The sequence below is a fragment of the Bison bison genome, unplaced genomic scaffold (assembly GCF_000754665.1).
Source record: "Bison bison bison isolate TAMUID 2011002044 unplaced genomic scaffold, Bison_UMD1.0 scf7180017863325, whole genome shotgun sequence".
NCBI classification, from domain to species: domain Eukaryota; kingdom Metazoa; phylum Chordata; class Mammalia; order Artiodactyla; family Bovidae; genus Bison; species Bison bison.
The window spans coordinates 28,164-34,275 of record NW_011493897.1 but is presented as its reverse complement, the minus strand read 5'-3'; the positions used below and the strand labels follow the sequence as shown (position 1 = coordinate 34,275).

At 42.2% G+C, this 6,112-nt stretch overlaps 2 non-coding genes across 2 annotated transcripts; one reads left to right on the top strand and one right to left on the bottom strand.

Annotated features, from left to right (window-relative positions):
• Positions 1-3,829: 3,829 nt before the first annotated feature.
• TRNAN-GUU lies at positions 3,830-3,903 on the bottom strand. Its single transcript has one exon. It is a non-coding gene; the product is annotated as a tRNA-Asn (tRNA).
• Positions 3,904-5,711: 1,808 nt separating this feature from the next.
• TRNAC-GCA lies at positions 5,712-5,783 on the top strand. Its single transcript has one exon. It is a non-coding gene; the product is annotated as a tRNA-Cys (tRNA).
• Positions 5,784-6,112: the final 329 nt, after the last annotated feature.

The following is a 6,112-nucleotide window of genomic DNA, read 5'->3' as shown; positions in this document are numbered from 1 at the left end:
AGTCATGGAAGGACTGATGCTGAAGCTGAAGCTCCAATACTTCGGCCACCTGATGTGAAGAACTGACTCATAGGAAAAGACCCTGATGCTGGGAAAGATTGAAGGCAGGAGGAGAAGGGGATGACAGAGAATTAGATGGTTGGGTAGCATTGCTGACTCAATGGACATGAGTTTGAGCAAACTCTGGGAGTTGTTGATGGACAGGGAAGAATGGCGTGCTGCACTCTATAGGGTTCCAAAGAGTCGGACATGACTGAGTGACTGAACTGAACTGAATGAACATTTAAACTTAAGTATCAGTTTTCGAATTTTTATTTTGTTCAAGCTCAATCATGGAGACTCACTCTTCAGGATGAGTGAGTTCCCAGTTGGCAGCAGCCTGGCTGTCTTGCCAAGGGAAGTCAAATTAACCCAACATCAAATCTTTTCCATGAATCAATCCCTCACTCTCAAAATCCTGAACAATGTATGAACCCAGCAGGAAACAGCATCCATCAAGCAACTGTGATATGTTTGCACTACAAAATCCCAAACATCCTCGTCATAACAAAATGATGTTACTTCTTTAGTTCAATCATAGAGTTGCTGGAGCTAACAGTCCTCAATATGGAACACACCCTGCTTCCTCCCATCCTCCCCCTATCACCCAGCCAAAGCCCAAATCTTATAATAGAGCCTTGTTACCACTGTCTTACTTAGACCATGAAGTGTGTTCTTCTGGCTTCAAGGAATTAAAAAAAAAAACAAAACACCTAAGCTGTTCAATGAGAGATGTGTCCCTGGTATTTGGCTTCAGGGAATTGACGCCAGCTTTCCAGGAATGAGCAGCTGCAGAGACTCAGCCTCAGGCAGAAAGGTTATATTGTCAGTGAGCTTGGAACTCCAGAACTTATTTTTACCCTTCTAAAAAATAATTCTTTCCACCAAACCCTTTAGTAATTAATGTGAGCCTTTAGGAGTGTAAGCAAGATTTTTCCATATCTGATTGAAAGAGAGAGGTTGAGGATCAGAGAAGTAGTTAACAGAGACTGTGCATCACAAACATAACATGAAAATACCTGAGATCTGTCAAAAAACAAAAACTCACAAGGATAGTATCATTTTGGGGCTCGGACCACCAACGATTCAAGTAACAGGTGAATGAGCTTATGGATTACTCTGGGAAAGACAGTCTTCTTCTAACCTACATCCTACCCTATTAGTTTGTAAGTTCAAACCATAGGAAATTCCCCTGATATGTGTGCCACTATAACTCTGCTGGGATTGGCTAGGCTGGTGGTTTCACAAGGTTGAAAATGGCCACAATGACCAAGTGCTCCACTAAGCATTCATGACTAAGTGAAGGAAGGAATGTGCAGGTTGCTTTTCAACATTGGGGCTCCACCTCCCTCACAACCCCCCATACAAACTGAGGGATGACACTGCTATGTGAGGAAACTCGAGAATACATCAGAAAAGCAATTGTCATCCAACTTCTTCCTAAACTTCAAAAATTGAAACCTAATAAAAGTTAGGTTTATGTGACTTAAAGTCACATTGCAATAATTTATCTGAAGTGCTGTGAAAAAATAGCCTTAATCCCATATACCATACAGTAAGCAACTAAGCACCAAGCTTATTAAAAACTTCTGGAGTCCTAGGGAGAACTTGCTCAGTGGGGAAAAGCTAGTTTTCAGAATGATGTTTTAGCTTCTAGTTTCTTGTATCATGGAAACCATTCTCTTACTAGGACTCAAAGTAGTATATAGTCCCAGGTGGCACTGGTGGTAAAGAAACTACCTGCCAATGCAGGAGACGTGGGTTCAATCCCTGGGTCAGGAAGATCCCCTGGAGAAGGATATGGCAACCCATTCCAGTATTCTTGACTGGAGAATCCTATGGACAGAGAAGCCTGGTGGGCTACAGTCCATAGCATCACAAAGAGTTGGATGTGACTGAAGCGACTTATCATGCACACAAAGTAGTATATAGTCTGTATAAAAATGTTACCACAATAGAATAATCAGCAATTCTTGAGGAAAAAAAAATTTGATATGGCTTATTGGGAACATAGAGTGCTCTTCAGCTCCATTGTTTCACAGAAAAACAGGGTCTCTTCCTGCACTGAAACCAATTGGACATACATCTCTGCCTCTAAGATCATGTAATAATACAGAGACCTTCAGTTTATAGGATACACTGACTAAAGGTGATGACAGTGACCACAAGGTATCAGGGAAATATGGCTTTGGGCTTTTGGAGTTGATAATGATACCTGCAACAGTGACTTTAGAAGACACATTAGCATATATGTGGTTATAAAGGCTATTGAATATTTAATCGATGTTCTGCCAATCAATTTGTACACTGATTAGCCTGGTTTGACTTTGACCAACAGTGACTTTTGAAAAAGTTAAAACTGATATTTAAAAAGGTCTGTGAATGGCATAAGAGCACATCCACTTGAAATGGAGATAAACATTTTTAAAAGTTAATCTTCCCCCTTACCCCACACCATCTTCCTCCTCCCCTTCTTAATGATACTGGTATGTGAGATCCAACAAAGATATTTAAGAAATTTGATTTTTGGTGTCTGTGTGCCCTGACATTTTGTGGGAGAAAGAAATACGTATCACATTCCTTCATTAAAAATGTCATAATAACAGTTACACTTCATTGATACTGGGCCAGGCAATTCAGGCAATATTATGATTAAGTGAACAGTGCAAAGAAATAGAGTAAAACGATAGAATCAGAAAGACTAGAGATCTCTTCAAGAAAATTAGAGCTACCAAGAGAATATTTCATGCAAAGATGGGCACAATAAAGTAGAGAGACAGCCTGAACCTAACAGAAGCAGAAGAGATTAAGAAAAGGTGGCAAGAATTCACAGAAGAACTATATGAAAAATGTCTTAATGACCCAGATAACGACAGTAGTGTGCTCACTCACCCACAGCCAGACATCCTGGAGTGTGAAGTCAAGTTGGCCTTAGGAAGTATTACTACAAACAAGCTTACTATAAACTCAGCAATTTCACTTCTATAAATCTATTCAAGAGAAATGAAAAAAAAATGAAATAGGTGCAGATGAGATTATACAAATATTTGTAGCAGCATTTATAATAGCAAAAAAAAAACAAACAAACAGTGGAAACAGTTCAAATGCCCATCAGCTGGTACATGAAATGTGGTATATTTACACAATGAAATTCTCAGTAATAAGAAGCAAACTTAAGCCAGAGCCTGGATAAACCTCAAAAACATTGCACTAAGTGAAAGAAACCTGTCAGAAAGCACTATATATTGATTTATTCGATTTATCTGAAGTATCGAAAAGACATTCATGGAGGCTGAAGGCAGATTAACATTAATTGGGGCTAGAGGAAAGAAAGGGGATTATCTACAGCTGAACTGAAGGGAAATGAAGATGAAAGGAGTGCTCTGAAACTGGATGATGGTACTTGTGGTGGGGAAGAAAAGAAAACAAAAAAAGAAAGAGAAAAAAGAAAGTGACAGTCCCAAATGAAAGGGTGGAGGTGTCGGTGAGATCCCATGGCAGTGGGGTGCCAGCCCAGGTGGTGACATAGAGCCTAATTTGCGATGTCCCATCTTGAGTAAGGGATTCCGCCCAATTCCCACCTGTGTGCGTGTGCCTTCATCCTTTGGCAGCTGCCCTGGAATGTACAAGGCAGATGAACTCGTGTGGGCAGGCGTCCAGAGAGACCAGGGACACCAGATAAAAACCGGAAGGGAGGAAAGAACATGCTGAGGTGAAGTAGGTGGAGATTTCAGGCGCTGCAGATGCATAAAAACAATAGTTAATAACATCGCTGGAGTCCAAGCCAATCCGTCCCTGGGTGGGCTCAAACCACCAACCTTTCAGTTAACAGCTGAACGCGCTAACCGATTGCACCACAGAGACCAGCTGCTGCAAGGTTTTATTGTAATGTCCTGGAATCCGAATGGATTTCCCCGTCCCTTCCAACTGCTGTGGAAAAGTGATTCAAATGTCTCTATCTTGGTCCAGCCTCGCCGGCACCAGAGACATTGAGTCTTGTTGTCGGGCACGCCAGGCTGTGGACACCGAGCCCTAGTGAGCTTGGGGTCCGACGAAACAACGCGGAGCCCACGACCCTTCAAGCCTTCTCCTGACCTTCTACACAAGACAACTCCAGCTTCTCTTGGGCTCACGTTCTCCACTTTCCACACTCTTTGCGCTCCTATACATAGAAAAATTTCCAATAACTACCAGAGTCAACAACCGAATGCTGTATAATGGCAGGGTACAGTCAATTCGAGTCCAACTCTTTTCGACCCCATGGACTGTAGCATGCAAGGCTTCCCTGTCCATCACCAACTCCCGGAGATTGCACAAACTCAGATCCATAGAGTCGGTGATGTCATCCAGCCATCTCATCCTCTATCGTCCCCTTCTTCTGCCTTCAATCTTTCCCAGCATCAGGTTCTTTTCAAATGAGTCAGTTCTTCGCATCAGGTGGCCACAGTATTGGAGCATCAGCTTCAGCATCAGTCCTTCTGATGAATATTCAGGACTGATTTCCTTTAGGATTGACTGGTTTGATCTTTTTGCAGCCCAAGGGACTCTCAAGAGTCTTCTCCAACACCACAGTTCAAAAGCATCGATTCTTCGGCACTCAGCTTTCTTTATGGTCACATCCATACATGACTACTGGAAAAGCCATAGCTTTGACTAGACAGACCTTTGTTGGCAAAGTAGTATCTCTGCTTTTTAATATGCTCTCTAGATTGGTCTGTTGCACAATTGCACTTATCTCACATGATAGCAAAGTAAGGCTCAAAATTCTCCAAGCCAGGCTTCAACAGAATGTGAACTGTGAAATTCCAGATGTTCAAGCTGGATTTAGAAAAGTGGAGAAACCAGAGATCATATTGCCAACATCCATTGGATCATCAAAAAAGCAAGAGAGTTCCAGAAAAACATCTACTTCTGCTTTATTGACTACACCAAAGTCTTTGACTGTGTGGATCACAACAAACTGTGGAAAATTCTTCAGGAGATGGGAATACCAGACAACCTGACCTCCCTCCTGAGAAATCTATAGGCAGGTCAGTAAGCAACAGTTAGAACTGTGCCTGAAACAACAGACTTGTTCCAAATTGTGAAAGGAGTACATCAAGGCTGATTGTCACCCTGCTTATTTAACTTATATGCAGATTACATCATGCTAAATGACAGGCTGGATGAAGCACAAGCTGGAATCAAGATTGCTGGGAGAAATATCAATAACTTCAGATAGGCAGATGACACCACCCTTAGGGCAGATAGCAAAGAGGAACTAAAGAGCCTCTTGATGAAAGTGAAAAATTTGGCCTAAAACTCAACATTCAGAAAACTAAGCTCATGGCACTTGGTCCCATCACTTCATGGCAAATAGATGGAGAAACAATGGAAACTGTGACAGACTTTATTTTTAGGTCTCCAAAATCACTTCAGATGGTGTCTGCAGTCATGAAATTCAAAGATGCATGATCCTTGGAAGAAAAACTATAACAAATCTAGACAGCATATAAAAGGCAGAGACATTACTTTGCCAACAAAGGTCCATCTAGTCAAAAGCCCCTCTATGGTTTTTCCAGTAGTCAGGTATGGATGTGACATTTGAACTATAAAGAGAGCTGAGCACCAAAGAATTGATGCTTTTGAACTCTGGTGCTGGAGAAGACTTTTGAGAGTTCACTGGACTGTACGGGGGTACGGCTCAGTGGTAGAGCATTTGACTGCAGATCAAGAGGTCCCTGGTTCAAATCCGGGTGCCCCCTCTAAGGCCTAGATTTTGGATCTTCCCTGGTGGCTCAGACAGTAAAGCCTCTGCCTACCACGCGGGAGAACTGAGCAACTTCACTGGGACTTCAAGGAGATCAAACCAGTCCATCCTAAAGAAAATCAGTCCTGAATATTCATTGGAAGGACCGATGTTGAAGCTGATGCTCCAATGCTTTGGCCACCTGATGCAGAGAACTGACTCAATGGAAAGACCCTGACGCTGGGAAAGATTGAAGGCAGGAGGAGAAAGGGATGACAGAGCATGAGATGGTTGGATGGCATCACCAACTTGATGGGCATGAGTTTGAGCAAGCTCCAGAAATTG